The sequence below is a fragment of the Anas platyrhynchos genome, chromosome 2, assembly GCF_047663525.1.
Source record: "Anas platyrhynchos isolate ZD024472 breed Pekin duck chromosome 2, IASCAAS_PekinDuck_T2T, whole genome shotgun sequence".
NCBI lineage: Eukaryota > Metazoa > Chordata > Aves > Anseriformes > Anatidae > Anas > Anas platyrhynchos.
Genome location: NC_092588.1, coordinates 105,998,112 through 106,021,246, shown reverse-complemented (window position 1 = coordinate 106,021,246; position 23,135 = coordinate 105,998,112). Strand labels below are relative to the sequence as shown.

Here is a 23,135-nt window from a genome sequence, read left to right as displayed (position 1 = left end):
TTTTTTTTTTTTTGTGAGAAAAATAATTAATTCCTTCCTTTTCAGCTATCAAAACTATAGTTTCTGACCTACTACAGGAAGAGTATCTCAATTGTGACTTCCTCATCTGCCTGCAAGGTAGTGCACTCCTGAAACACACAATTTTGATTGCTGTCATTTCGGAAATATGTAAACATGACTTACACACTTAAAGATGCCAAGGAAGCAGATTTTATGGTTACTCATAGTCTTCTGGCATTAGGAGCTAGAGAACAAACCTAGTGCATCCTGCATTCTTTAACTGCACCTATATGAGCTTTGGTGAAGAATCACAAGGTTTGTACAGCAAGAGATTTTACTGGTCAAAATACTGATTGGTAGCTTTGCAAGTAGTCTCAGCAGCCTCAGCAGCAAAACCTTTTCATCTCTCAAGAGAAGGAGAAATTGAACTACCGTTCCCTCTGCTTTCTTCCTACCCCATTTGTGAAACAAAGCTGCTGCTTGATCACTCTTTTGACTTCAGTGATTGGGATAGAGAAATAAAGATAGGATACAGTAGGAAACTGAAGTAGGATTGAATGATTTGCATGTGAAAATTCAAAAGGGAAGGGAGAGAACAAAGGAGATCTTGAACAGGATCAACCAGGAGTTGGATGAGAAAGCAAGGGCTGCAAAGAAAAGTAGAAAAAGTGAAACATAGAAGAAGTAGCTGAGGAAATTAAGGGGACGGCAGATAACACTGAATAAAGGGGAAAGGAAGAAAAAGATGAAAAATCAAGAAGAAGAACTTACCACAAGCTTCATAAATTAATGTAATATGCATGCATTAGATTACATTAATATTTATCTAAAAGTTTTTCCTCTAGTCTATTTAGAATCTAGGCTTTATTCAACCCATGTTGGGATTGGCTACTACTGACTACAGAACAAATTTGAAGGCCAACTTTTAGCTGACTAAATATCCATAAGTGCAGATGTTGGGGCAGCAAAGATGGTGGAAGGTCTAGAGGACAAGATGTGTGAGGAGCAGCTGAGGTCACTTGGTTTGTTCAGAGAAGAGCAAGCTGAGGGCTGACCTCATCATGCCCTACAGCTTCCTCATGATGGGGAGCAAAAGGGGTAGGTGCTGATTTATTTCTGGTGACTAGTGGTAGGACTTGAGGGAATGGCATGAAGCTGCATCAGGGGAAGCTCAGAATGTAAGAAAAGGTTCTTATTTGAGTGGGTGTTTGGGTACTGAAGCAGACTTCCCAGGGAAGTGGTCACAGCACCAAGCCTCCCGGAGTTCAGGAAGCGTTTGGACAATGCTATCATATATATGGTTTAATTTTTAGGGGTAGTCTTTTGTGAAGTCAGGTGTTGGACTCTGATCCTTGTGGGTCCCTTCCAACTTGGGATGTTCTACCATTCCATGTGTTTCTCAGTCCCTGTTGTTACAAAATAGAGGATTATGAACTTTTATTTTTATTTCCCTGTAAAAATCTTGAGCCTCTGAGTAGGGATCTCTGGGTAAGGAAAATGCTTGAGCATAAATAATTCTGCTAAAATGCTATAAGTAGTCTTGGGTATTTGGGACCATTACAGGATCGAGGTTCAACTGACTCTGTGTACATTCTTACTTGGAAAGCCAAAAGTATATGGTGACGTTTGCTTTGGCTGAGCTAAAACAAAACAGCAATGTGGTTATTGTGTATATTTGAAAAACTAAAACACCAACAAAAAAGTAGAAATGCTTAGAATATTTCAGTGGGAAATTAAAGGGTTAAGTACACAAATAAAATTTTACATAGGAAATAAGAATACTTACTGTAATGGCCTTAGGACTAAATATTTGGTATTCTCTATATCTCTGAAGACTGAACTGCACAAATTAAATGTGCAGTTGCACATGCACAGTACATCCTAGCACAAATTCTGAAACACAGTAGCTAAAAAAGCCTTTTCTATGTTTTCTTTATGATTCCAGGCCTGTGTTCTGAGATTTTTATTATGAAGTCTACAAAATGTGAAATTTGTGCATATGTGCTGGATCCTCCATATTGAAGGTTTGTGTAACCATTTCTGTGAACACTTCTGAAGTGTGCTTTTGTAACCCCCTGCTCCCTGTGTCCTGTCTGTACAGCCAGCTGACTTAAATGCTGACCCTCATGCTGAGTAAAGCTGTGGCAGTGGGTTTTGTTGCTCTGAGGAACATCACCTGAAGAATCTGTTAGACGCAAATGCTCTGACCTCATCCTGGAGGCAATAAAAATCTGACAATCGTTATTAGAGGCCCTGACCAATGTATATATACATTTAGAAGTGAACAGGTGTTTTTTGTATTGTTAGTGTACCTAGTATCATGCAATGTTATAATGGAGACTGAAAGGGGAGAGACTGAAAAGTTCAATTATAATGGTACCCTCCCTGTCTGTAAAGCATAAGACCAACAGTTGCTTTCGCCACTGGAGGTCACTACCATCCCTTTTGGTTCATAGACATTTCCCCAAGTACCGAGTCATTTATGGGAAATATTTTGAAGTTTTCAGAGGAAGCGTGCATTTTAAAAATACATCTAAATACTATCTGTTCCTTATTATAGGACTAATTAAGCCAGATTTCTTTTAAAGCTATATGTACATGCTTACATGGTTTCATAGTTGTTACCATGAAATGTTCATGATTTGGTCTCCTTTCACTATTATTCAACCCATTTAACTTTCCCTAACTAGTCATCACTGCCTCTTATTTCCCTGTGTATCTTTTTGCATTTTCTTGTCCTTATTTTTCAGGATGACTGTATCTTGTATTACTTACTGTAATGAAAACAAAAGAATAAAATCATAACACAATCCTATGGAAACCACCTGTATTTAAGATAATGGTTATGTAAATCAGGACATGACAATATTAGGGATGCCTGTGCAATAGAACCCAAAGGCACACAAAACCCCAAACCAACATATCACTAAAAAAAATGCAAATATATTTTCCTTAGGCTTGTAAATAGCTCCTCTGTGCCCTGTAGCTATCTTAAAGATGCTTGTTACTAGAGGAGTGCATTTAACCTGCCAGTTTTTCTGCTGAAAATGAAATGCTTGAAAGGAGAAGGTCTAGCATCTATGAAACTGCAACCTGAACAGCAATTTTATTAAAATAAATAAATAAATAAATAATTCCTTCCTGGAACAGAAACATTTGTGGTAATTGTAGCTGTTGTAATATATCCTCCTTTTTCTTTTACCAAGTGTTCTTTTCTTCATGTGCAATCAAAGCTGGCTATGCTGGGGATGGAGGTCACCCTTGATCAAGCGCCACATGCTGAAGAGCCTGACTTTTCTTTTAATCACACTTGCAGACATTTCAAGCTCTACTGCAGCAGTGCTGAAAGACTTGTATCAGGGGAATTGACTCTGAATGGCATGCGAGCATAGAGATCTTCTGTGTCATGCCTGCTTTATTACTTCTTTCAGCTTGATTTACTGCTGATTTTTAACTTGTAAGCAAACCATCTCCATAAAGTAAATAGTGTCAGCTGTCAAGCTGACTCTGTCGTACAGTAAATGTGTGACATTTTTGAAGCCTGTGTTCTGCTGTCTGAAGAAGCTGTTGCACACTACTGTTAATCTTGGGGCCCTTCTCATTCTCTACCTTGGGATCCAAGGCCATACTTAACCGTAAACAAGTGAGTCTCTATCTGCTGGTTTCTGTTCATCGCTGCTGTAGTTCACTGTAGCTTTCTGTGAGTCTGGTGACACACAGTCCTCAATTCATCAACATTCAAAATATTATTGAATGTTACATATTTTGAATTAAAAATACAAGTCCTCAATTCCCCTGGCACTAGAAAAGGAGCAGCAAAACATTAGAGATGGCACGTTCAGCACTGAGAGAATGATTTGTGTCTCAAATGTCATAGTATCTTCATAATACAGAGGAAACAAATGAGAGACAGAAAAGCTTCTCTTTACTCAGGTGTGCTTGTAATTTGCCAGTCTTGGTCAATGTAACACACAAACATAGGCAGTGCAGATTTCATTCAGAGTATACTATTTAATGCTGCCTTCTGCTTAGAACATGAAGAAAAAGAAACTGGGATAATTTTTATTAGCACAGAGATCAATCAGAGGGCTTCAGCTGTCTTAAAAATACTCTCCCAGGTTTTCACTCAACTTCTAGCTGTGCCATTCTGACCCTGAGGGAGAGATAGTAAAGCAGGACAGGTAGGGACAAACCTCTGTTGATCAGGAATAGGGTGATTAATTAAGTTGTGCCATGGTATGTTCCAGGGCAACTGACTGGATGAAGGGGGAGGTAGAAGCCAAATTTTTGCCAGGTCTATGAAAGGCAAAACTGTGCTGTTAATATGCATCCCTTTTACAACCTAAGGACAACGTTAAGTTTGAATCCAGCTCTGGCAAACACTTTTTTTTTTTTTTTTTCTCTTTTGTGCTTCCGATGCTGAAGCTTGTGTTACTTTACTGTAGTGGGGTGGTATTTAAATAGAATTCCCTTTGGTTTACAAAAGGAGGGAAGATAAATAGCAAGTGCTTTTAAAACAAGCAGCAAATTCTATAAGCAGCAAAAATAATTAAATTTGTTTTCTTGTGTGTTAGTCTTGGGATCAGTCTCCTGAATGGATTTTTTTATAAATAAGGATGTGCTTTCATGATGGTGTTCTTTTGATGGAAGCATATATAATTTTCATCTTCCAGCTAACTTCTGTTCGCAGGAAACTCAAAGGAACTATCATAAAGCCTTTTTATACTTTGGCCAGGATTGAAGTTAACAAATTAAAAAACAGCTAGGGAAGAAACTAAAGACAGAGGTCTGAAGCATGTAGATTTCTGTACTCATAAGTAATAGTTAGGAAACCAAGGTAAAAATAAAAGAAAAAATACAAATGCATTTTGCAAGACTATCATAGCATGCTTTCTTGCAGTTAAATATTCAGTACGTGCCACCTCTCCTACTACAGTTTGCTGTGAAATTACAGCTTTTCACAAGCATTAATCAAGCACATGTTTTCTAGTAAGCTAGGTGGCTTCTGGAATAAATGAACAGCCAAAACTGAGCCAGAAAAGTCTGCCAAACTTGCATGAGGATGCTCTGTCATAGACATGTTTAAAAACCTCAGTTTTTAGCAATTCAGATGCCAGTGAGTGTTTTTTTTTGTTTTGTTTTGTTTTTTTAAGGAGTATATATAAATTAAACACATGTATCTTTTTTCATGATAATTAACTCATATTGTTAAACATTTGATAAAGGTCAGGCAGGCAACAGGCAAAAGTACTGTTGGAATCTTTATTTTACTGTAAAACTTGAAGTAATTTTACTCTATTTTAACTGTTCTAGCTGATTATTAGAGACAGCGAACGATTCACCTTTTGAGGTAGGTGGCATTTGTCCTGTCTATCCATCAGGGAGAAGAAAGTTGTTCAGTAATTACTGAAAACACAACCGAAACAATGCTTATTTAGCATTTTTGACTTTTCCACAATTTCATCAGAATGGTTAAACAAGCTTGAATAGGCTGAGTCTGTGATGGTAGAATTAACCTCTATTCATCAATCTGCTGTTGGAAGTACCTGATCAGAATAGTACTAGGATACTAGCGCTTGTACTGCTGATTAAACCTTAACCTGGGATCCTATCCAAGGAAAAGAAAGTAACTTTCCTTTGAACAAGGGCATTCTCTTTCTTAAGCTTATTTTCAGGTATGCCATTACAAAGTGTTGAATGTGAGACCTCCCTTCCATTTCTATACCTATACATTACAGAGCAATATTTAATAAAGTTCTGCAGGGCACAAGAGTTAAGACTGCATGATGTGCACACTCAAGGTTTCTGTGGCCACATTTGCCAACAATGATGTGTTTTTATCTTGTTCCTTTGGGGAACAGCTTCTGTGTAATCTGGTTAAATGGTACAAGTATGTGTGTGTATGCACACAATTTATCCCGAGGCAGAAATATGAATGAATTGTTAAAGGTCAATGGTTGCCTGGTTGCTGAGACAATAGTAAGAAATCCTCCTCTAATAGGCCAAAGTGCTTTACTTTCTTGGCTATGTTCACTCAGATTAGTTACCGGAATATGGATGACAAATCCTCTTGAAGGCTCTTAAAATGCTAAGTGTAAAATATCTTTGACATGCTTGCTGCTCATATCATAACTTACTCCTAGCATGCATTATGTCTGCCTGATAACTCAGCTTCAGATGGTCTCTGAAGTCATAAACTCAGCACTGCGATTTCAAAAGACAATCTCTGGTGCTTTTCGATCTGCTTGTTTTATGTCTTTTTTTATGGGGACTGCTTAAAACCGAATCTTAGAAGTTCACCAAGTTTCATTTTCTAAAACTTTTTCTCATGAGAATCCCAGCACTGAGCGTTACACAAGCCAGGAGGCCCCCTGCCCTCCCCCCGAGCCGCTCGGCTCCAGGTCAGAGGCGCCCCGCGGCGGGCAGGGGATGGCGGCGGGGCAGGGGAGGGCGGCGGGCAGGGGCCGCCCTCGCGAGAGCGGCTGACGGGGCCGGGCGGATCCGGGAGCGGCCGCCTCCCGCCCCCTCGTAGCGGGGAGGCCCCTCGGAGCATGGAGAGACCTGGAGGAGCCGAGGGGGCTCGGAGCAGTAGTTAGCGCCGGGAGAGCTCAGGAGCCTGGGCACCTCGAAGCTCGGCACCCTCCACAAGCACCGCAGCCTCCCAGGCAGAGCGCCCGGGCGAACACGCTGCCCCAGGTGTGCCCTGCTCTTGGGACAGTAAAACTGCCTTCCCCCCGTCCATCCTCTTCCACCTCCTCCCCCCGAGCGGTTCAGGGGAATGGGGGTTGCGGTCAGGCACTGCTCTGCCGCTCCTTCACCACCAGCCTCGTCCCCTGCTCCACGTGGGGTCCCTCCCACGGGATGGTGTCCTTCCGTGGGCTGCCACAGGCAGCAGCTCTCCAAGCACTGCTCCCACACGGCTCCGTCCCACGGGGTCCATCCATCCCCCAGGAGCAAACTGCTCCAGCACGGGTCCCCCACGGGTGGGTGGCAGCTCCCCCCAGGCCCCCTGCTCCTGCGTGGGCTCCTCTCCACGGGCTGCAGCTCCAGCCTGGGGCCTGCTCCTGCAGGGGCTCTCCATGGGCCGCAGCCTCCTCCAGGCCACATCCACCTGCTCCACCGGGGGCTCCTCCACCCATGGGGGGGCTGCAGCGTGGAGATCTGCTCCATGTGGGACCCATGGGCTGCAGGGGGACAGCCTGCTCCACCAGGGGCCTCTCCACAGGCCGCAGGGGAACTGTTGCTGCCTGCCTGGAGCACCTCCTGCTACACTCACCTTGGGGTCTGCAAGCCTGTTTCTCATTCCCCACTCTCCTAGCTATTGTGGAGTATTATTTTTTTCCTTTCACTTTCTTAAATATGCTCTCACAGAAGTGCAAACAGCATCATTTACTGGCTCAGCTCTGGGCAGTGTCAAGTCACTTTGGAGCCGGCTGAAACTGGCTTTTATTTAACATGGGGCAGCTTCTGGATTCTTCCCACTACTGCCTCCCTGGGGCCCAGATTTGGGATGTGAAGAGAAAGCTTTCTGCCCTGGTTTGTCCCTTGGACAATTACTTGTTACTGATTTTTCAGGTAGGCAATGATGAAGCTTCAAGATGAAGTCTGAGGGCAATCAAAAGAGACTTCAGGGCCTTGGGACAATTAGTTAATGAATGGGTCATGAGCACAGATGGTATTTTTCTCAATACCTCCATTTGCAGAGATTGACGAGGTGAAAAACAGGGAGAGCCAGCAAATCAATATCTGGCTCCAAGCCTGGTGTCACGAGCAGGACTTTTTTTTTTTTTTTTTGATCATGGGTCATTTTACAAGACACCAGGCCTGCTGTCAATGGATGGGGTTCACCTGTCTCTAAGGGGGAAAAGGATCTTTGCTTGGAAATTAGCAGTACTCATTGATAGGACTTTAAACTAGATTTGAAGGGGGAAAGGGATAAAAACAGGCTGGATGGAGACAAGCAGGGTAGTATGACAATTGTTTAAGGGATGATGTGCTAGCAAGGACCATTGGTCTACTGCCCCTGTTGAGGTAGGAGATAGAGAGCCAGGTGGCACCAAAGGCACAAGGTACATTGGTGGGTTAGAAATTACAAAAATGCCTGGGAATGGTCATGCAGGAATTAGGGCTTCTCCCCACAAAAAGATGATGGGATCACTAGCCCAAATGAAGTGCATCTACACCAATGCACGCAGTGTGGGCAACAACCAGAAGGAGCTGGAAAGCTATGACAGTTGTCATCGCAGAAACATGGTGTGATGGCTCACACAACTAGATCGCTGCAATGAATGGCTATACACTCGTCAGAAGGGATAGGCTAGGAAGGAGAGGCAGTGGGGTAGCCCTGTATGCTAGGGAGAGTTTTGACCGTCTAGAGCTGAACAATGGTGATGACAGGGTTGAGTGCTTATGGTTAAGAAGCAAGGGAAAGGCCAATGAGGCAGTTGTCATGGTGGGGGCCTGTTACAGACTGCCTAACCAGGACAAAGAGGCAGATGAAATATTCTACAAACAACTGGGAGAAGTCTCGCCGTTGCTAACCCTTGTTCTCGTGGGGGGCTTCAATTTACCAAATATCTGCTGGAAATAGAGCACAGCAGAGAGGAAATGGTCAGGGAGGTTTCTGAAGTGTGTGGAAGATAACTTCCTGACAGCTGGTGAGTGAGCCTACTAGGGACTGTGCCCTGCTGGACCTTTTGCTCACAAATAGAGACAGATTTGTGGATGATGTGGAGGTTGGAGTTTGTCTTGGGCACGGTGATCACAAAATAATAAGAGTTTTTGATTCTTGGAAAAATAAGGACAGGGGTTAGCAGAACTGCCACCCTAGAATTCTGAAGGGCAGACGTCGACCTGTTAAGGAAGCTTTTTGGTGGAGTCCCTTGGGAGGCAGTCATGAAGGGTAAAGGAGTCCAGGAAGGCTGAAACACTCTTCAAGAAGGAAATCTGAAAGGAGCAGGAGGAAGCCATCCCCACATGCTAAAAGACGAGCTGGTGTAGAAGGAGACCATCCTATCTGAACAGAGAGCTGGGGCTAGAGCTCAGGAAAAAAAAAAAAAGAAAAAAAGAAAAAAAGAGAGAGAGAGTTTATGACCTTTGAAAGAAGGGGTGGGCTACTCAGGAGTACTATAAACATGTCATGAGGCTGTGCAGGGAGAAAATTAGAAAGGCCAAAGCCCAGCTTGAGCTTAATCTGGCTAATGCTGTTAAAGGCAATAAAACATATTTTTATAAATACATGAACAAGAAAAAAAGGACTAAGGAGAATGTCCATCCTTTACTGGATGTGGGGGGAACATAGTGACAAGAGATTACTAAGAGGCTGATGTAGTTAATGCCTTCTTTGCCTCAGTCTTTAGCAGCAAGACCAGTTGTTCTCTGGGTACCCAGCCCCCTGAGCTGGTAGATAGGGATGGGGAGCATAATCCATGAGGAAATGGTTAGCAACCTGCTCCTCCACTTAGATGTATGCAAGTCTATGGAGCCACATGGGATTCACCCGAAGGTACTGAGGGAGCTGGCAGAAATGCTCGCCAAGATGCTTTCCATCATTTATCAGCAGTCCTGGCTCTCAACTGGCAGCTAGCAAATGTGATGACCATCTACAAGAAGGGCCAAAAGGAGGATCCAGGAAACTACAGGCCTGTCAGTCTAACCTCGGTGTGGGGGCAGCTCAGGGAGCAGATTACCATCTCGAGTACCATCACGCAGCATCCTGGCTTGTCTCAGAAATAGTGTGGCCAGCAGGGCTAGGGAAGTGATTGTCCCTCTGTACTCAGCTCTGGTGAGGCTGCACCTTGAATAGAGTGTGCATTTTTAGGCCCCTCACTACAAGAAGGACATGGAGGTGCTGGAGTGTGTCCAAAGAAGGGCAATGAAGTTGGTGAAGGGCCTGGCAAACAAGTCTTATGGGAAACTGCTGAGGGAGCTGGGGTTGTTAAGCTTGGAGGAGAGAAGGATCAGGGGAGACCTTATCATATTCTGCAAGGAGGCTATATAGCAAGGTAGGGATCAATCTCTTCTCCCAAGCACCAAGTGATAAAATGAGTAGAAATGGCCTCAAGTTGCACTAGAAAATATATTGGATATTAGGAGAAATTTATTTACTGAAAGTATTGGAATAGGCTGCCCAGGGAAGTAGTTGAGTCACCAGCCCTGGAGGTCTTCAAGAAATATGTAAATTTAGAACTTTACTAAGTATGGTTTCGTGGTGGACTTTAGTACTAGGTTAAAGGTTGGGCTAGATGATCTTAGTGGTGTTTTCCAACCCGAATGATTTCTGTGATTCTGTGTAGGGTAAGAGTAGTTCTCTCTGTGTGGATGATAATGTTTAAGTAGGTGAGAGATCTGTACTTCGGGGTGGTGTGAACCAAATCAGTAAAAGGAAGCTGTGTTAGCATAAGTGGATCAAAAGTGCTAGGTAGCACAAGTCAGTGGTAGCACAAGCTCTCGGCCCTATAAGTTAAGGGCTTCCTCAATGGATCTAGAAACAGCTCATGCCAGTGCTTCCTGCCACTTACTATGAATAGTATTGCTGTCTCTATTTGTTACAGTGGCATAGAATTACAAGTAGGCAGAAAGCAACTTTTCAGAACCTTCTGCTGGGAATGCTGGATTGTAAGAAGTTGTTTTGTTTTGACCCTTGCTGAGTACAATAGGACAATATGAGTACCAAAAATGCAGTTAAACTTTGAAAACATTTTTGATCCCTATGATAAAAATTTCTATGAAAGAATTTTTTGTCTTCTATCCTAAATTTTTCTTGGCAGGTACTGTGCTGAGATTTGGTATTGCACAAGTAGGTGTTTTGATCCCTTGTATTTTGTAGTTGCTGCTATGCCAAAACTTTTCATCCTTCTCATTCTACTCCAGGAGTTTTTGTTTGTCTTGCAGAGTTGAATGGAAGTCTTGGAAAGACACAAAGACTTGCTTGTGTCTCTTGTTCACACATAGTAATGCTGTTTCTCTGTTCTATTCTGTTATAGCTATTGGGAGAGTTTTTTCTTAATTCTTTGTGGCTTCATTTATGTAACTGCAACTCTCCTGAAGCCCCTGGATAATGTATGCCCTTCCCAAAATTGAAATTGGCATCTCCCCCTCTCCACATCTGATAAAAAGTGGAGAGGAAAGGGCTATTTTTATTATTTATAAACATTGGAGTGTGAAGTTAAGGGGAAAGGTGTTTCAAACAGGATTTGGTGCCTGCCCCCTGGAGGCAGACATCTGTTAACGCACAGGAAGATATTTTTACGGAAAAGTTGGTCTTGTTGGATCTCCCTTTCATAATGTACATTAACAGGTCAGGTTCTATTCTTTAGGAGCTCCTCTTTGAATCATGCTATTGAATTAGAAAGCAGACATCAGATTCCCTGAGATGAGTAACTACTAGCCCTACAATCTAAGTGAATGGTAGATGAGCTGTTTAAATTCTCAATGCTTTTGTACAGCTGACATTTTAGTGGAAGCTAAGGCAACCTCCTTAAATTGGAAATAGTATGTAGGCTTGTAAAAAAGAGCCAGGCAATAGTGGGGTCATTGGACAAAGATGTAGGCTCCTTAGGCCACTGCTATTGGTTTTATGTATTACAGAGACGGCATACTATGCTTAAGAAGGGATAATTATAAGGAAATGCCTGGTGAAATTAATTTCCTTTTAATCATATTTAAAGAGTGTGGTTCTACTTACCCTTATGTAAAGAATCTTATTTTCAAAGTAATGTGTGCTAAGGAAAAGCCAGTCCTCTGGCTATATATTCTTGACATATATAGTGGTGTCTAACCTGCAGTCCATAGAGGGTCTAAACGGGCATGTAAACTTGTGGTTACTCATCTGCAAGGAATTGTATGGCTTCACTGACACTTGATAACTGATACTAGTGGACCATGACTGGGAGGTGAGTTGCATATCCACACACTTGGAGGAAGCTTACTTTCTTGCTTTATTCAAGAAAATCAACGCATCTCCACTAAAAATTAATGTACGGAATCATAGAATCAAAGAATGTTTTTGGTTAGAAGGAACCTTAAAGATCATCCAGTTCTAACTCCCCTGTCATGGGCACAGATAAATCCTTCTAGATCAGGTTGCTCAAAGCCCCATCCAACCTTGAACACTTCCAGGGCTGGGGCATCCACAGCTTCTCTGGGCTACATGTTCCAGTGTCTCACCACCCTTATAGTAAATAATTTCTTCCTAAATATCTAAACTAACTGAGATGTCTTGACTGTTTTTCTGCCTCCCCTGCCTAACTTCTCCGCTGCCTAACTGGTTTTCTGCCTCTGCTACCTAACTTCTTGCATGTCAGGATTGAGAGTTCTTGTTCCCAAAATAATGTCTTTAGCACCCCGATCTCATTTGGTCCTTTATCTCTGATGACAGTTTCCCAAGGGATTTCACACAGTAGTGCCTTAATCAGCCAAAAATTTGCCTTTCTGAGACTTAGGGTCTTGACGCTACTTTCTGCCCATCCTGTAACCCTCAAGATTGAGAATTCTACCAGGGCATGATCACTGCAGCCCATTCCAGTATTGACCTCTCTGATAAGTTCTTCTGCATTGGTGAGCAACAGGTCCGAAATCGTATCTCCTCTGGTTGTGCTATTTATCACCTGTAGTTTCCTGGACTGCTTGCTGTTTGCTGTGCTGCTTTTCCAGCAGATGTCAGGGTGGCTGAAGTTACTTAGCAGGGTCAGGGCCTGGAATTATAATGGTTCCTGAAGCTGCAGAAAGAACTTTTCATCAAAATCCTCTCCTGGATTGGGTAGCCTGTAACAGGCACCAACCACAAAGTTTCCTTTCTTGGCTTGGTCTCTAATTTTTACCCATAAGTTCTCAACCTGTCGTTGCTGTTCTTCAAAGACAGCTCTGTGCAATATTTTTTTTTTTTTTTTTTTTTTGCATAGAGGGCAACTCCCCCACTTTTCCTTCCTTGACTGTCCCTTCTGTACAGTTTATAGCTCTTGATTGCAGCACTCCAATCATGTGATTCACCCTGCTATATTTCTGTGACAGCAATCAAATGATAGTTTTCCAACTGGGCAGTGACTACCAGCTCCTTTTGTTTGTTACCCATGCTGTGTGCATTTGTATAGAGGTGTTTTATGTGGGCCTTCAGCTGCCTCACCTTTCTGACAGAATGTTTTTTTGGGGTTGAGGGGCATTCCAGTAGGTGCACTCTTCTATCCTGTTGCTCGTGAGTGTGTGAGTTTCATGGTTTAGGGCCCCACTTTCCAGGCTCATTAGTTTAAAGCATACTGTACTAAGATTTTAATTCCTTTAGTAGATAGGTAGATCCCGTCTCTCCCCAGTAACCTGTATTTGTTGAAGTACCTTCCATGATCATAGAAGCCAAGGCCCTGTCATTGACACCAGTCATGTGTTAGTCTGCATGATGCGTCAGCTTCTGCCCCCACCTCTGCTTCTACCTGGCAAGATAGAGGAGAAAACCACCTGGGTTCCCACTCTGTTCACTTGGGCCCCCAGGACACTGAAGTCTTGCTTGATATTGCCCAGGCTATGCAGTACTATACATACATACATACATACATACATATATGTTGTTCACAGGCACACAACATGTACAGCAGATTCTGTCTCAGAGCTGTTTTCTCAAAACAAAACAAAACACAAAAAAGCAAAACTGTTTGTCATGGGCAAGACACAGGATCACCAGCTGTACCAGTCAGAAGACAGAGTACAGAAGGCTGTAGGACTTTGGTGCCAGAGAAAAGTGCTGAGAAGCACCGGCAAGGTCTCCAGAAGTTCAATGGGGAAACTTCAGGGAGTTCAGGCTCTTGAACACAGGGAGCTGAGCACATACATGCACTGGGGGAAGTGTGTAATTGCTGGACTAAGTGGTTTAGAGTGGGTAACTATAGAATATGTGGGTGATTCCCCCTCCAAAATCCCCTGTACGTTGTTCTGAGCCGGCTCCTATCTTGCTGTGTGGAGGAGGGAGGTGAAGGAGGAGAAATATATCACTTTGAAGCTGCCGTGGAAAAGGCAGTCATCAGTGCTAAGGGTACACAGAGTGATGCACTGAGGGTTGGTAAGGCCTGTTGTGACATCATGTTCTCGATTCACTGTTTTCTTGAACTTTCGGTAGCCACTTGCAGCAACTGTATGCTCTGCACTAAACTTCCAGTCACATTGCGATGAGTACATGTATATGATACACGGTGTTTGATTCTTCATTGCCTTCCATCACAACGTTTGTAGGATTGTGCAATTGATCCTTATGGGTAGAACTTCTGTCCAAGTCCTATGAGAGGAACTGAGCTCTGAGAAGAGTAAAAAGCAGCAACTGTATTATTTTTCATTTAATTCTCTTTCCTTCCAACTGTATCAACACTTGGCTTACCTCACTCAGTACCACCAGACTTGTGTTGAAAGCATCTTTTGGAGTCCATTTTTTTCTGGAATATAGCAATGGTAGCATATGTTATATAAAATACCAGTTTTATAGTGCATCGGAGGCTTTTTTACAGTCTTCACAATTTCGCTTTTAAACTTGCCAATTGTAGTGGTTCTCACTGTAGTTTCTTCTTAGTGTTTTTTTTTTGTTTGTTTGTTCTGAAAAATAAAGAAAAAAAAAGAGAAACAGTTCTAGGAAACTGGAGAATAGCAAAAAGTTTACTTTCCTGGCGCTTAACATTATCTGATATTTGTCATATCACAGGTCATTAAGTATTGGATGACATGAATATTTGCATGTATACTACTCATTTTACCATAATGTAAATGAGTCTACCTTAAAAACTGTGTAGTCCTAGCATGCCTATACTCTCCTGTAGTGGGCAATGTACACATGTCCTTCTACCTGGCAAGCAGATAACCAGCAAAAATACATTTGTTTATTATGAAAATGTGATACTTTAATAGAAGGAGAAAATGTTGTAGATACTGTGCAAGATATTTGTCCTTATCTATGTTTCATAAAGAAGCAGAGCAGCAAACGTTAATTAGATTAAAGGTAAATTTTCCTCAGTGCACTGAAGGTGTAGACTGAGTTATTCATATGTTTTAGGGAGATTTTGTGTTTCTCCTTTGTTGCTCATCTTGACATTCATACCAACTGAATGTTTCAGAAGGTCAGTTTATACTGATATTTCCTGTTGCTGCACCTGGAACACACCACTAGTGTGTTTAATGAGCCAGCAGAGTTAACATGAGCTTTTTGACTATCACAGACATTGTGTTCCCTACAAGGAAGTCGATGTTGGAAAACAGATCATATGGGTTGATTCCTAGAACATATAACAGGGGGTTAAATATTGTTAGTTGGTGTGGTGGCTTGAAAACATGTGAAACATGAGCTTAGTGCTCACAGCTGTATGGATGTGTTTTACTGAAAATGAAAGAAAACAATAAAGCCTATTTATCATGGAACCCCACTTTTTCTTGTTGCAAATGAAAACATAAGCACTGTTAATTTGTGCTTTTTTTGAACTGATTGCTCATGGAAAAAATGTTAAGACCTGAAGTCCTGGCTAAGTCTGAAATTGTTTCTTATTATCTTTTGTTAAGATTAAGCTAGTTAGTTTCTCAGTTAGTTTCTCAGTTAGTTTCCTATCAGTCTTCTCCAAAAGAGTATAGTAGGTTCCAGAAATTGCCAGACTTGCAGATGTATATGAAAATGCCCCTGGAAGAAAACTTGGTAAACTGCTTATGTGGGAAAATAATGCAAATTTTGCAGTTCTGAGATACTGATTATCCTTATTTATTTATTTATTTATTATTTTTTTATTTGCATAGCAATCCACAAACCACAGATGTTCTGTTCTCCTGAAGAACAGATTGTTTTTCTTCATGTCAGATTTAAGAACATTGGAGCTGATCAATTGAATGGTCTCCTGTACTACCATCTGGAGGGATTTTTGTATTATTATTTCTATGAAGTACTTTTCGTCCTGTTTTTGTTTTATAACTCATCCATTCTAAAATTCTCTAGCTGAAAGGTAAAACTTTACTACATTTGTTGTCACAGGAAGAGGCCTTAGAAAAGAAAGATAAAATGTACAATAGCAAAGCAAGTCTTGCATGAAGGATAGTGAGCCTGTAGTACAGATTGGGGTTTAGTGGTTGTTCAAGCCAAAATGCAGAGCTGCTGAGGAGACATTTATGAAGTGCTGTAAATTCTTATGCTACTGTTGATGCTGCATAGCTTAAAGCTATTACAGAAGCTCCAAATAAACTATTCTTTTATAATCTCTGACACTGAAGTCAGATTACAGACTTGTATTAAGTGGCCTACTTTTTTTTTTGGTACCAAAGTTTAGGAGCTTTGCTGAAGGGAAGGTTTGTAACTGTGAAGTAATCTCAGCACTAAACAGATGTGCATCTGTATGCCTTAAGAGTAGTTATAAACATAGCATATATCATCAATGTATATATTTTTATGCACATGAAAAAAATCTGTTTTGGTCTGGAAATGTGATATTTAAACATAAGAGTAGCAGGTAAATAGTGCTGAATACCTGTGTTTCTACATAGCATGGTCTCCAGGTTCTTGTTTGTTGACAAGTGTTCTGTGGTTAGTTTTGGCTCAGTGATTATCAAGTAAGCAGACTCACTGCATTCTGATTTAAAAGCTTTATTTGGGTAACAGAAACATTTATCAAATTTGGCTGCTTCTGTAGATACTTTAAGAATAAAACACCATTCTAAATCAGGAGCAAAAGACCGTCAGCGTGTAAAAGATATGTGTCACACAGGTATTTTCTGTTACTCCATTCATTGGACTTTTTAAAGTATTCATGGTGTCATTAAAGTACAACACTAGCCTGTTTGGGTTAGGTTAGTTTAGCAACTCCCTGCACACAGCAGATGCCTTGATTCAAGAGTGTGTATCCAAGATGAGTGTTTAACTTAGTCAGACTACACCTTTGTGCAGGTTCAGATACATTTAAAGCACTTTAAAACAAACATAGATTTTTCCTCTCCTTTTGTATTGTCCCCTATTCCTAGTACAGGGAGAAGGGGTGAAATTCAGAATGTAGAAGTGATAGTTATGGATTTAAACATATAAGGAAATATTTGTAAAGGCTGTGTGTTATAAAATGTAAAGAACATACAGTTACACGAACCTAGTGCTGTGGCAGTAACCCTATGTAAACTTCCTGACAGTTTGACAGTGACTCTTCACATAGCATTGCAGGTGGTATGCAAAAATAAATATATATATATATTTTGCTAGTGCCATTTATATGTAAAAACATTCATCTAGAAGCAGATGTCTGCATATATATGAAGTATTGCCAAAGTTCAAGCATTTCAAAGTCATGTGTCAGAATGATAAATCACAGAATAGTAATTTGTTTAATATATTTTTTAAAATATAATAATTGTTATTTTTTAATATAATAATTTCAAGGGTTCAGGCCTTAAAAATTTCACATGAAAGTTTGCAACTGATTGTAATCCTTTTTTAAAATTTATTTATTTATTTATTTTTTAAGGATCAGTGAAATTTTCTGGTAATAAAATGATCCACGTGATGGGACTTTGAGAATAAAACACCAAATATTGTGAGGCTTTGGAGGTGCTGATTGTGTGCACTGCTGATTAAGTGATTGATCCCATTACCAGAGTCTCTTGGCTTAATTTAGGGATATGTTAGGTATTATTTACATATGACGCATAGAGTGGGATGATGCAGATGGCATTGTTTCAGCAGAAAGTTTAGGAGAAACTGTCTTTAAGAACAGTGAGATGCACATCTAAAAGATTTGTAGTATGTGTTCTCTTCCTCTACTTGGTACAAAGGGATAGAAGAAGTTTAAAAAGTATAATAAAGATTTTTGTCTGTCTTTGTTATTATTATTATTTTTTAAATATAGTCAGGCTTTCCTAGCAATACCATATAGTCTTGTCCGAATGGGACTGTAAGCATGTCTGGGAACTAGCTTGTTTTTGTTTGGCCAGTGTTTGTTACATTACTTTCTCAGAGATAGCAATATACCTGTATTTGAATGTCACTGTCTTCCATATGATTACCTGTTTGCCTGTTCCCATAATAAAAGGCATCGCAACAGACCAACATTTGAGCTTTAAAGCCTAGCTCTGGGATTTCTAGGGGGTGCTTCTTCCTCCTCAAGGCAAGGGATTTGCCAATGTTTATCACAGTATTACTGCCTAAGCAGCCAGGAGGAAATGCCTAGTGCTAGAATGGGCTGTAAACCTTGCCTCTGTCAGTGTAAGGTATCTGTTCCTGCTTAGGATTTGTATCCATGAGTTTGTTTCTGGATTTTCAGCTGTTGAAAAGAAGGTACCAAGATGTCACGTCAGTATGGCCACTGCTCGTTTACATGGGGTCTGAGCCATAAGAGAAATGTTCAAATACCTTCTTTTGTTTCTAATGATGTGCATGCACGCCTCAGGTGAGGCCCCAGTTACCAGCTGATATCATGATCTGCGTTAGACATCTCAATCTTGTTAATTCCACCTATATCTTCACTTCAGTGAATATATAAGTATTGTGCAAGAAACTTGAAACTAGCATGCTCTTTGGCTGTTTGGTGTGGCATCTGAGATCATGCAGATGGTAGCAGCTGTGATCCAGCAGGTAGAAGACAGTGCTGGTTTGTGGATCCTGCAGAAACTCCAGGTGTGGAGCTGAAGTACCTTTCTTGGAGTACCTCAAGAAAGAGGTAGTTCTTGGTGTATAAACATTATGCGTGGCGGTAGTGTGTGTACCTAGGGAACCTATGGCATCTGGGAGTAGCCGAGATGGGACTTGGGGGGTCCTCCTGGAGCCTCAGCTGCTGCGGATGGTGAAGACCCCTCAGCACCCGTGTGCTTTTTGTGCTGTAGCTGCTCTGCACGTGTTTGCCGGCGGCTCCAAGCTCGCTCCCCTGCTGTGGCAGCCATGGCTGGCCGGCCGGGGCACAGATCAGCGCTCGCGTCCTCGGGACTGCAACTCTGAGGCCTTGCACTTCGGCTCCAAACTTTCACGGCACAGGCAGGGTGTGCAGGGCCGGCCAGCCCCGGGGCCCCGAGGGTGCCTGCAGGGCCGAGGCAGCTCGGTATCGGCGGAGCCCAGCGGAGCGGGGCCCGGCCCGATAGGCAGCGCCCCCCGCCCCCAAGCCGCGAGCGGTGCTACGCGTCTCCTCCCCGCCTCCTCCCCAGCCTTAACCGGGGCGCTGGAGGTTCCTCTCCGGCGGGAGGGACCGTAGGAAATAAAAACAAGTGTGTGAAGCGCTAGAGGAGGAGGAGGAGGGGTGGTGGTGGTTGTGGGGGGGATGAGATGAGACGAGACTAGTTCTCCCGTCCTGCAGCTGAGCCGCTCCGCCACCGGCCGAGGGGGTCCCCGCGGCAGCGAGGTAACGACCATGGGCGGCCGCGGCGCTGCTGCGCGGGGCTTTGTTCCCGGCGGGGCGGCCGAGGGGGCTCTGCGGCGGCGGGGGGCGAGGAGAGGCGGCGGTGGCGGGGAGAGGGGAGCTGGGGCCGCGCTGGGGTGGGAAGAAGGGGACGGGGAAAAAAAAAAAGGGGAAAAAGGGGCTGTCCCCAGCCGTGCGCCGCCGGGCTGGGGCGGCTGCTGCCCCCCTCTCCCTCCCGGGGCCTGCCTGCTGGCAGCGGGGGGGGTGCTGGGCTGGGGCAGGTGTGAGGGCTCGGGGTCCCCGTCCCTCGGCGAGAGGGTTCAAGGGTTGTTGGGGGCAAAGGTGGCGGGGAGCTGCTGCGGGCAGGGCAGGGCGGGATGGCGGCAGGAGCCGGGGAGGTGCTGCTGGGGTTGTTAAACCAGCGCCGGGGGCTCTCAGCGCACGGAGGAGCAGCGCCCGGGCGTGTGGCGCTCTCCTGAAAAGTTGCTGAAGCCTGCTGGAGCCCTGAAGGCTGGGGGGAGGAGGGGGAAGGGAGCGCTGCTGCTGCTGCTGGTTGTTCGTGAGGACCACCGCGGAAACGACTGGAACATCTGCATGGCAGCGGGCGGCTCCCCGGGGGGGTCCCGCGGTGTAGGCAGCTGCGAAGCCGTGTTGGGACAGCCCTGAACCCACCGTACTACAAAGTTTTGTCGTCTGTGGTGAAGGGAGTAGCTTGTTGTCTTCGGTGCGAACGCAGATGTCTCTTGATGGCCAGCTTCTCCCCGTTTGCAGTGGTTTGCCGTCGCTGTCTTGAGCTGTCAGCTGTCTGACAGAAAGGAAAAGTCAAATTGTCTAGTTATTCATGAACACCTTCCTTACTAACCCGAAGGGTCTGGGTTTGGGATCCTTGTGGTTCTTCTGCCAACTTATGTCATAAATAGCTTTTGGCATTTGTTTTGATGGTTCCTACTCCAGAGTCATAATTTCCGAAGTTGGCATGGTCTCCTGAGTGGCAAGGAGTTGTGCCTCAACAAAACATTTCAGTCCCAAACCTAGAATTAACTGTTCGTTATCACATTTTACATATATATATATATATATATATATATATGTATGTATGTATGTATGTATTTGAATGCTCTTTATATGCTGGGTGGTATACTATTTTTCTGCATTGAGGAACATCTGGTAGCAGCCTTTCCATTTGCAATCACCATGTTTACCTTTTACTAGGTATGAAATGAAACAGTGGTGGGAGTCACAGGTATAGAAGGCCGTGGCTACGTGGAGGAGACTTGGGGTCTGTTATTTGATGTTTGATAGGAAACTTCTGGATGCTGCTCAACGCCATGAGTGATTACAGATGTCTTAAGCTGGCTAATTTTTAAAAGAAGCTGCTGCAGTAAATTGGCTAAATGTATTCAGTAAAGGGTTAAATGGGACCTTTTCTTGAACTAATGAGATTCTTGAGGACTTTGAAGCTGTAAAATGGAAACTCTGAAGTACTGCAAATAGTGGGTTTTTCATTTTAAATAGCCAAAAGGTTTTGTTTGTTTGTTGTAATTAAACTGGTTACTTCTAATAACTAATGTTTATTGGAAGGCTTACTCAGTCATTTAATTTGTTGGAAATACATGCGGTAGTAACTTAGCGTTATGTTGCCAAGAGTATTCCATGGATTAAACAAAAACATACCATTTCTTAATATATGTATGTGTGCCACAAGGAACTGTTATTTAGAGTGGGCAATGGCCACAAATGGTTTAATTGGTGTTTCTTGCAATTGCTGACTTAACCCTGTGTACCTCTCTGCAGTTCACACTTTGTTTTACTGAACAACTGTAGAATTTTGGGGGGTATTGTTAGTGTAGGCATTACCTTCTCTGGACTGCTCTTGTTTCCTGGCCATGCATAAAGTACATCTGGACAAACTTCCCTGTTTTGAGTTCTTTTGCTAGTTGTGCTGCATTGCAGGATGACTAGAGTATATCCCCTAGATGTATTAAGAGACAATCTGTCTCTTTGACTGCACGTTCTATGGTTGGAAGAAGGTGTAGTATCACTGAGACTCTGAATAGTGCATAAGACTGGAATAATACAGAAATTTCTTTCTGACAAGCTGATGAAGAGTTTCATATCTTTTCTGTGTCATCCTTATTTTTTGGAAATGGCCAAACTGACAGAGAATGAAGCAATATTGTGTTGTGTATCAGTGAGGCTTAACTGAGTAAGACATTATTTAGTATAGTTACTTGCATATTTGCTAAACATACTTTTTTTTCTAAAAAAAAAAAAAAAAGATGGAAACCAGCAAGCATTGCTAAAATTAGTGAGCAGGTGTAACGAAGGGGAAAAACAAATGTGGTAAAACATTTGCAAAAGAAGGAAATTAATCTAGAACTCGCTAAACATACTACAGGAACTATAATGGTTGTTTAGGCATTTAATTTTAGGGCCTACTGTTCTGTTTTATTCCTACTGAGGCTGCCAGTTAAATGATCAAGTTGTTACCCATTTACATACCGAACAAATCCTGATTCTCTACTGTGTACCTGCTAAGGATGTACAATGCTTCCCATAGCAATGAGTGCTGAATGTGCCCTATGCATCAGCTTGGCAAAACTTTTCATAAACTTGCAGCGTTATTTTTCAGGGGGAGGGTGAGGGAGGAAGCTCCTGAAACAGCTTGCACATTGCTGTTTGTCACTGTATTGTGTTGTGAAAAGCACTGTGTATATTCTGCGAATATGTTTCCTGTAAGTACAACTTTGGCTGTACTTTCTGCTGATCAAGTGCAACCTAAAATATTGCACGGGCAGTGTAATTGCTTTTTCTTATGCTGAGTCACTGAGTGAAGTTGGTAAGGTCGCTCTGGAGTGTTTGTCCAGATGTTAAGTAAGGTATTCATTTACCTCATGTTGATGGTTTAAGAGTTAAAATGAGTTGCTTGAGTAAAATAGTACCATGGAGCAAATCCTGTTGTTTCCCATGAAGATGGATTGATAGACCAAGCCTGACTGGCATCAAAGGAGGGAAGCCTAGAAAAGAAACTTTGCAGGTCGGTCTGCCCTGGGCTTCTGGCCCTCCCATCCAGGAAGCTCAAATACAGGCCTGAAGGCATCCAGAAGTGACCGAATCCAAATGAGTGTCTTTGTACATCAACTACACCTGAGCTATTCCTGAAGAGCCTTTTCTTGGAAAATCACTCTTGATGGAGACTGTGAAAGAGGATGTGTGTAACAGGAGTGGCAGGGGACAAGGAGCTAGTGATTCTGGCTTGTTTGTTTGTTTGTTTGTGTCTCCTGGCCTCTGTACCTTTGTGGCTGGAAGGCAAGAAGTGAGCAGGTGACTGTACCTCCTCCCTAAAAATCAATTCAGACTTGGGAATTGGTTAATCGTTTCTTAGACCACAGGCCTACATGAGGATAGGGATTTACTTGCAAGTGTGTGCAGGTGTTTGGCAGCGAATTATTTTACTGAGGGGCAGAGGATAAGACTGGGGGAAGCAAGCATCCTGGAAATGTCACAGCTATTAAAGTTTTAGCCAGTCAGTGTTCCCAAAGTGAGGCCTGCCATAAGTTCATGAGTGAAAACAGTTCCAGAAAAGCAGCCTGGAAGATAGTATTTCACACCTGGGGATAGAGCAGTCTGCTCCTTGCAACATCCATAGCACTCCGACAGGGGTGTACTTCATTGTATTAATTTCAACTTTTAAAATTAATCCTTTGGTACAATGTCAGGAATGGCAGAATAAACAGAAATGGCTGCAGTTGATAAATGAAAAAACAAGAAGGTTGAGTTAAGTTTAAACTGTCTTTATAGAAATGTGGGAGAGTCTGT

At 42.7% G+C, this 23,135-nt stretch overlaps 1 protein-coding gene across 8 annotated transcripts in view; it reads left to right on the top strand.

The window, feature by feature from the left end:
* The window catches only part of TNS3 (tensin 3), a 245,005-nt gene that overhangs the window by 16,651 nt on the left and 205,219 nt on the right, over positions 1-23,135 (top strand). For 2 of the 8 annotated variants that reach the window (XM_072033317.1, XM_038173698.2), the window contains exon 1: positions 19,133-19,319. The exons of 4 other annotated variants lie outside the window; for them this stretch is intronic. The gene's annotated coding sequence lies outside the window, so the exon portion shown is untranslated. Of the gene's footprint in view, positions 1-19,132; positions 19,320-23,135 lie in introns of those variants that run through there. 2 more of the 8 variants (XM_072033318.1, XM_038173701.2) reach the window with 2 other exon arrangements.